The 8,840-nt window shown below is 40.4% G+C and overlaps 1 protein-coding gene across 2 annotated transcripts in view; it reads right to left on the reverse strand.

Annotated features, from left to right (window-relative positions):
• The window catches only part of LOC106572368 (plexin-A1), a 269,207-nt gene extending 260,648 nt beyond the window's left edge, over positions 1-8,559 (reverse strand). For both annotated transcript variants that reach the window (XM_014146446.2, XM_014146445.2), the window contains exon 1: positions 8,405-8,559. The gene's annotated coding sequence lies outside the window, so the exon portion shown is untranslated. The remainder of the gene's footprint in view (positions 1-8,404) is intronic.
• Between the last annotated feature and the right edge of the window lie 281 nt (positions 8,560-8,840).

Consider the following 8,840-nt stretch of genomic DNA (forward strand, 5'->3'; position numbering starts at 1 on the left):
TATGAAAGTTGACAACATGTAGGCCCAACCCATCGGTTTCTGGGACCAATCAGAACGGTCACAATGTGTTAGAGTTCTAGAAATTCTCGAGGAGGGAGGCAAATGTAGACTTGTGGAACAGAAACGTCAGTTGGCCGGAGCGATGTGGATGGGTAGCCAGGCAAGGGACAATGGTGATGATCTGCCATACTGACAGTGGTTTACTACTCCAATAACACGGAATGGACCTGTCCTCTTTCAGCCAGATGCACTGTATGGACAACAATGGAAACAGATGTTTTGTAGATAAAGGAGCTTTGAGGAATAAGTGCTCATAAAATTGTGTTTATTCCTGACAAAACCTTGCAGGCCATCCAGTAAATATTCAAATTGAATTTGAGAAAATAAACGGCATACTTGCTGTGGCAAAAATCAAACTGAATACTAATGACTGAGTTAGAGCCTGTTTTCTAAACAGAATACTGTGAGTTTGATCAGAACACATTGGACACTTCGGTCTCCTCCATTTTCTGCACCTGTCATTTTCCCCCTGAACATTTTGAAAGAGAACCTATTTCAATCTCTGTCCCTTTGATTTAGGTGCCCTTTTACAGCAAAGCCAGCTTCAAAACATTTCAGACTTAAAAGCTCCACTATCCCTGACAGAGCAGCCTTGAAAGAGAGGATAGTGAAAAAAGGGGACAAAAATAACCAAAGAATAGTTAGTTATTATTGAGATTAATTCTATATCTTAACAAAACATTTCAAACAGGCTAGGTGAACATGACTATTTCAATGAATCAACAGTAATTGATTAACAATGACATTGAGTGACTCCTCACGTAACGAAGACAAAAAAGACCATGATTTGGGAGACTGTCACGAAATTAAATCCATAGAATCCATGGAGGAAGGATTGCTGACATATGATTGACAATTCTATCTAAAAGCATAATTGAGAAATAATTAATCAAAGTAGGATTTTTTATTTTATTTTGGCCTTTAAGACTACATGATGTTTCATCTATAGACGCTACAAAGCAAACATTGGTGTCATATGAAGCTTTATCACTTGCTCTGTACTATGAGTAGTAATATGAGTAGGCACCTGTTGGTAGAAGGGTAAAAATAAAAAAGTACACATTGAATATCCCTTTGAGCATGGTGAAGTTATTAATTACACTTTGGATGGTGTATCAATACACCCCAGTCACACAAAGATACAGGCGTCCTTCCTAACTCAGTTGCCGGAAAGGAAGGAAACCACTCAGTGATTTCACCAAGAGGCCAATGGTGACTTTAAAACAGTTACAGAGTTTAATGGCTGTGATAGGAGAAAACTGAGGATGGATCAACAACATTGTCGTTACACCACTATACTAACCTAAATGGCAGAGTGAAAAGAAGGAAGCCTGTAGAGAATACAAATATTCCAAAATATGCATCCTGTTTGCAATAAGGCACTAAAGTAAAACTGCAAAAAATGTAGCAAAGCAATGAACGTTATGTCCTGAATACAAAGCATTATGTTTGGGGCAAATCCAACACAACAAATCACTGAGAAGCACTCTTCATATTTTCAAGCATGGTGGTGGCTGCATCATGTTATGGGTGTGCTTGTCATCAGCAAGGACTAGGGTTTTTTTTAGGATAAAAAGAAACAGAATAGAGCAAAGCACAGGAAGAATCCTAGAGGAAAACCTGATTCATTCAGTGTGCTTTCCAACAGACACTGGGAGACAAATTCACATTTCAGCAGGACAATAACCTGAAAGGGCATAGTTACAGTTTTTACGTAAATCTACTTGAAAATGGCTGTCTAGCAATGATCAACAAGCTATTTGACAGAGCTAGAATAATTTTGTAAAGAATATTGTGCAAATATTGTACAATCCAGGTGGACAAAGCTCTTAGAGACTTACCTAGAAAGAATCACAGCTGTTATCACTGCCAAAGGTGATTCTAACATGGATTGACTCAGGGGTGTGAATACTTAAGTAAATTAGATATTTCTGTATTTTATGTTAAATAAATTTAAAGAAAAATTCTATAACGTGAACGTCTAGTAACCCAATGGTTGCATTTTCGAATCTCATCACGGACAACTTACTACTTTTTAACTATTTCACAACTAGTTAGCATGTTAACTAACCCTTCCCCTAACTTAATTCCTAACCTTAACCTCTAACCCCTAACCTAGATAACATTAGCCACCTAGCTAACATTAGCATTAGCCACCTAGATAACATTTTGGAATTTATAACATACTGTATCATACTAGTCGGAGAGTCTCAGATTTACGTTCACTATGTTACGTCCACCCCTGAGTCCAAAATGTTTAGAATTACAGGAAATTTGCTTTAAAACTGCAAAATGTTCCTCAGTCTCATGGCAAAAGTTGTAGAATTGCAGGAAATTTGCTTTAAAACAGAAACATTTTCTCTCAGCCTCATGACAAAATATTAAGAATAGCATGAAATTACAGTGCATTTGGAAAGTATTTAGACCCCTTCACTGTTTTTTTTCCTCATCAATTTACAAACAATACCCCATAATGACAAAGCAAAAACAGGTTTACATTTTTTTAAATAATAAACTGCAGATCATCTCAAGCTGACTAGTCTCCCAGTCCATGCCACTGAATTTTTTTTTTTTTTAATGTTTTTTTATTTCACCTTTATTTAACCAGGTAGGCTAGTTGAGAACAAGTTCTCATTTACAACTGCGACCTGGCCAAGATAAAGCAAAGCAGTGCGACACAAACAACAACACAGAGTTACACATGGAATAAACAAACATATAGTCAATAATACAATAGAGAACGTCTATATACAGTGTGTGCAAATGAGGTAGGATAAGGGGTTGAGGCAATAAATAGGCCATAGTGGCGAAATTATTACAGTACGGCAAATTAAACACTGGGGTGATAGATGTGCAGAAGATGAGTGTGCAAGTAGTGGTACTGGGGTGCAAAGGAGCAAAATAAATAAAATAAATAACAATATGGTGATGAGGTAGTTGGATGGGCTATTTACAGATGGGCTATGTACAGGTGCAGTGATCTGTGAGCTGCTATGACAGCTGGTGCTTAAAGCTAGTGAGGGAGATATGAGTCTCCAGCTTCAGTGATTTTTGCAGTTCGTTCCAGTCATTGGCAGCAGAGAACTGGAAGGTAAGGCGGCCGAAGGAGGAAAAGGCTTTGGGGGGTGACCAGTGAAATATACCTGCTGGAGCGTGTCCTGCGGGTGGGTGCTGCTATGGTGACCAGTGAGCTGAGATAAGGCCGGGCTTTACCTAGCAACGACTTATAGATGACCTGGAGCCAGTGGGTTTGGCGATGGATATGAAACGAGGGCCAGCCACCGAGAGCATACAGGTCGCAGTGGTGGGTAGTATATGGGGCTTTGGTGACAAAACGGATGGCACTGTGATAGACTGCATCCAATTTGCTGAGTAGAATGTTGGAGGCTATTTTGTAAATGACATTGCCGAAGTCAAGGATCGGTAGGATAGTCCGTTTTACTAGGGTATGTTTGGCAGCATGAATGAAGGATGCTTGTGAAATAGGAAACAGATTCTAGATTTAATTTTGGATTGGAGATGCTTAATATGAGTCTGGAAGGAGAGTTTACAGTCTAACCAGACACCTATGTATTTGTAGCAAACATCCCCACAGCATGATGCTGCCACCATCATGCATCACCGTAGGGATGGTATTGGCCAGGTGTTGAGCGATGCCTGGTTTCCTCTAGATGTGACGCTTGGCATTCAGGCCAAATAGTTCAATCTTGGTTTCATCAGACCAGAGAATCTTGTTTATCGTGGTCTGTGAGTCCTTTAGGTGCCTTTTGGCAAACTCCATGTGGGTTGTCATGTGCCTTTTTCTGAGGAGTGGCTTCCGTCTGGCCACTCTACTATAAAGGCCTGATTGGTGGAGTGCTGCAGAGATGGTTGTCATTCTGGAAGGTTCTCCCATCTCCACAGAGGAACTATGGAGCTCTGTCAGAGTGACCACCGGGTTCTTGGTCACCTCCCTGACCAAGGCCCTTCTCCCCCGATTGCTCAGTTTGGCCGGGCGGCCAGCTCTAGGAAGAGTCTTGGGGGTTCCAAACTTCTTCAATTTAAGAATGATGGATGCCATTGTGTTTTTGCGGCCCTTCAATGCTGCAGACATTTTTTGGTATCCTTGCCCAGATCTGTGCCTCAACACAATCCTGTCTCAGAGCTCTACGAACAATTCCTTCGACCTCATGGCTTGGTTTTCGCAATAAATTGGCAAAAAAAAAATGGAAACAGTTTTTGCTTCATTATGGGATATTGTGTGCAGATTGATTTTCGATTTTCAATAGATTTTTTTCCCAATCGATTTTAGAATAAGGCTGTAACGTAACAAAATGTGGAAAAGGTCAAGAGGTCTGAATACTTTCCGAATGCACAGTATCTAAAAAACGGCACACTTTTCTCTCTGCCCTGTGGATACATTTTTTTTAATTGCAGGACATTAGCAGTTTTCCAAAAAATATGAAAAAAAGCCATATATATATACAGTTGAAGTCGGAAGTTTACACCTTAGCCAAATACATTTAAACTCAGTTTTTCACAATTCCTGACATTTAATCAGAGTAAGAATTCCCTGTCTTACGTCAGTTAGGATCAACACATTATTTTAAGAATGTGAAATGTCAGAATAATAGTAGAGAGAATGATTTATTTCAGCTTTTATTTATTTCATCACATTCCCAGTGGGTCAGAAGTTTACATACACTCAATTAGTATTTGGTAGCATTGCCTTAAATTGTTTCACTTGGGTCAAACGTTTCGGGTAGCCTTTCACAAGCTTGCCACAATAAGTTGGGTGAAATTTGGCCCATTCCTCCTGACAGAGCTGGTGTAACTGAGTCAGGCTTGTAGGTCTCCTTGCTCGCACACGCTTTTTCAGTTCTGCCCACAAATTTTCTATGGGATTGAGGTCAGGGTGTTGTTATGGCCACTTCAATACCTTGACTTTGTTGTCCTTAAGCCATTTTGCCACAACTTTGGAAGTATGCTTGGGGTCATTGTCCATTTGGAAGACCCATTTGCGACCAAGCTTTAACTTCCTGACTGATGTTGTGAGATGTTACTTCAATATATCCCCATGATATCATCTATTTTGTGAAGTGAACCAGTCCCTCCTGCAGCAAAGCACCCCCACAACATGATGCTGCCACCCCCGTGCTTCATGGTTGGGATGGTGTTCTTCGGCTTGCAAGCCCGCCCCCTTTTTCCTCCAAACATAACGATGGTCATTATGGCCATACAGTTCTATTTTTGTTTCATCAGACCAGAGGACATTTCTCCAAAAACTACGATCTTTGTCCTCGTGTGCAGTTGCAAACCGTAGTCTGGCTTTTTTTATGGCGGTTTTGGAGCAGTGGCTTCTTCCTTGCTTAGCGGCCTTTCAGGTTATGTCGATATAGGACTCGTTTTACTGTGGATATAGATACTTTTGTACCTGTTCCCTCCAGCATCTTCACAAGATCCTTTGCTGTTGTTCTGGGATTGATCGCATTTTCGCACCAAAGTACGTTCATCTCTAGGAGACAGAACGCGTCTCCTTCCTGAGTGGTATGACGGCTGTGTGGTCCCATGGTGTTTATACTTACGTACTATTGTTTGTACAGATGAACGTGGTACTTTCAGGCATTTGGAAATTGTTCCCAAGGATGAACCAGACTTGTGGAGGTCTACAATTATTTTTCTGAGGTCTTGGCTGATTTTGAAGCACTGATCATGGCACTGAGTTTGAAGGTGGGCCTTGAAATACATCCACAGGTACACCTCCAATTGACTTAAATTATGTCAATTAGCCTATCCGAAGCTTCTAAAGCCATGACATCATTTTCTGGAATTGTCCAAGCTGTTTAAAGGAACAGTCAACTTAGTGCATGTTGGGGGTTATAAGTGAAATAATCTGTCTGTAAACAATTGTTGGAAAAATGACTTGTGTCATGCACAAAGTAGATGTCCTAACCGACTTGCCAAAAACTATAGTTTGTTAACAAGAAATGTGTAGATGGTTGAAAAACGAGTGTTAATGACTCCAACCTAAGTGTATGTAAACTTCCAACTTCAACTGTATATATGTGCAGATTGTAGGCTACTGTAGCATATGTATTACGTTCAGCTCTAGGAAGAGTCTTGGGTGTTCCAAACTTCTTCCATTTAAGAATGGAGGCCACTGTATACCTTCAATCCTGGGGACCGTCCAATTCTGCAGACATTTTTTGGTATCCTTCCCCAGATCTGTGCCTCGACACAATCCTGTCTCGGAGCTCTATGGACAATTCCTTCGACCTCATGGCTTGGTTTTTGCTCTGACATGCACTGTCAACTGTGGGACCTTATATAGACAGGTGTGTGCCTTTCCAAATCATGTCCAATCAATTGAATTTACTACAGGTGGACTCCAATCAAGTTGTAGAAACATCTCAAGGATGATCAATGGAAACAGGATGCACCTGATCTCAATTTCGAGTCTCATAGCAAAGGGTCTGAATACTTATGTAAATAAGGTATTTCTGTTTTTTATTTTTAATACATTTGTAAAAATGTATTATTCAAAAAAATGCATTATTCAATTTGTTCTTAACGGACTTGCCTAGTTAAATAAAGGTTAAAAAAATGTATACAAATAATACAATTATATATAAAAAATTTAAATAAATGGGGTATTGTGTGAGGATTTTTTTTTAATTGATTTTAGAATAAGGTTGTAACGTAACAAAATAAGGAAAAAGTCTAGAGGTCTGGAAACTTTCCGAATGCACTGTATCTATAAAACTGCCGCCAGCAAGATGAATGCGCTGACATCTTACAGATAGATGTCTGTACAAATTAAATCAAAATGATTGTAAATATTGATAATTGAGAAGGAATAGCCTACAAAGGTTGTTACATCCAGTGATTGCTAATTATAGCCTGTCATCCACATTGTGCTATTTATGAGTAAGGCCTACCAATAAACAGGCTATCTAATCCACAGTGTAGGCTAAACAAAACTTGGGCGGTAGTGTATGGAGTATTCCAATAAGGCTCCCATAATAAGAAAAGTGACTGTTTGGTTATGCGTAGCCTAAAAACACATTTGCATCCCCTTAATCACATAACCTACCAGTAGGCTATACAATCCTAATAAAAATGTCATTACATATAGTAGCCTATTTATATACACATTAGGCGATATAAACCTACCAATGGTGCATATGCTGTGGGAGTGGGAAGAACATCAATAGAGATTCTCGGTGCACACCCACGGCCAGCACCGCATGCATGTAGGCTACAAACCCAAACACACTGCGATAGGGAATCCTAACAATGCGACAACATATCAAGAGACTATTCTATCTACTTGGAATAAGGTTCAAAATAATGAATGAGAGCAAGTAGAGGCTACATAGCCTCCTACATAGCCCACTGGTAACAGCTAAAAACGGGACGCGAACACCATGCTTAATCCCCCCAAATAAATGAGGAAATACAAGGAATCACATTTCAAGAAAAATCTCATAGGCACACTGATGTCTGAACATTAATATGCGTTCAGCAATAACATCCAATTACATTCCCATCAAGCATTAGCCTGGATGGAGAGTCTAAAGTGGATGTTATTTTCGAGCGTCTAATCAACACGTTCCAGCATAGTCATAGGCCACCACTTTTATCCATTCTCTTCGGCATCTAAACGAATTGCATAGGCTCACCTACATCCAACATCGCCCAACCAGCCGTCACCTACGAATTCAGTGTCAGAACTTCATAAGATGACATTAAAGTGTCAGCGCATGTTGATGAGATGGGATTCACCCGCACCAAGACATGTCAACGCTTTTAAAATGACTTCAATAAATTGCCATTTGCTGTTTCATTTTTCTCCAGGCAATGATACGGTGGCAAACCTCAAGCTCTCTGTGTGCAAATTATGTAGTTGAAAATTAATTTCGTTGCGCTCCTATTTTATTAACCTGCATACATTTAAGCATGTGAGATAACGCCCCAGCTATGAAGCCTACACACGGCTGCTTGATAGGCTACTTGTATGCATTCGTCAAGTACAATGTAACTGGTCTACTTCACCAACTTGCCAATGATATCAAATATGTCGTTCAATCATTTTGCCAAAGAATGCGGTGTGCCCAAACCTGAATAAACTGAGAGATCGCAGATACTTGAACTAAAACGATCCCCCAGAGCCGCATTCATTGAGTCCTCGTTTGCCTATCCGAATTATACTGATACGACGACACGATAAATAGAAACATCGGGGGAAAGCATTGGGGGAGAGAGAAGGAATGTCACTCAATGGAGCCACAAACTACGCTACAAATTACACTGTAATAACCGCATTATAAGTCAAGTTGTTGGAGAAAAGTTTTGCTCTACTTACGGATAATTGTGATCTTGGGGTTTGTTTTCCTCAGCATGATTAAAATATTAAACTTGCAGACATTTCCACTACTGTCACGATACTCGTCCAAAGCTCCGAGTTCCGAGTCTTGAGCTTCTCACAGCATGAATGGAGCCGTATGCGGTGAGCTCCGGATAGCAACTCAGCCTCGTTCTGAGCGGCAGGAATGCGCGCGGCCGCTGTCTGCTGGGTCGCGTCGCCGCCTACCGCATGTAGGTGGCAGCGTTAGGCACCGTAGTGACCGCTGGACTCGAAAGCCCTGTTATAGGGCAACGTCGTCTGTCAGAATTTTTTTTACAAACACTGATTGATTGAAGATCATTTTTCATGAAGTTAAACCATTCCAACATAATAGTTTGATGTAGCCTATTAGTGTCTAAGGGTCGCCATACGTTGTCTCACGGCCACGGGAGGT

The sequence above is a fragment of the Salmo salar genome, chromosome ssa15 (genome assembly GCF_905237065.1).
Source record: "Salmo salar chromosome ssa15, Ssal_v3.1, whole genome shotgun sequence".
In the NCBI taxonomy this organism is placed as follows: Eukaryota; Metazoa; Chordata; class Actinopteri; order Salmoniformes; family Salmonidae; genus Salmo; species Salmo salar.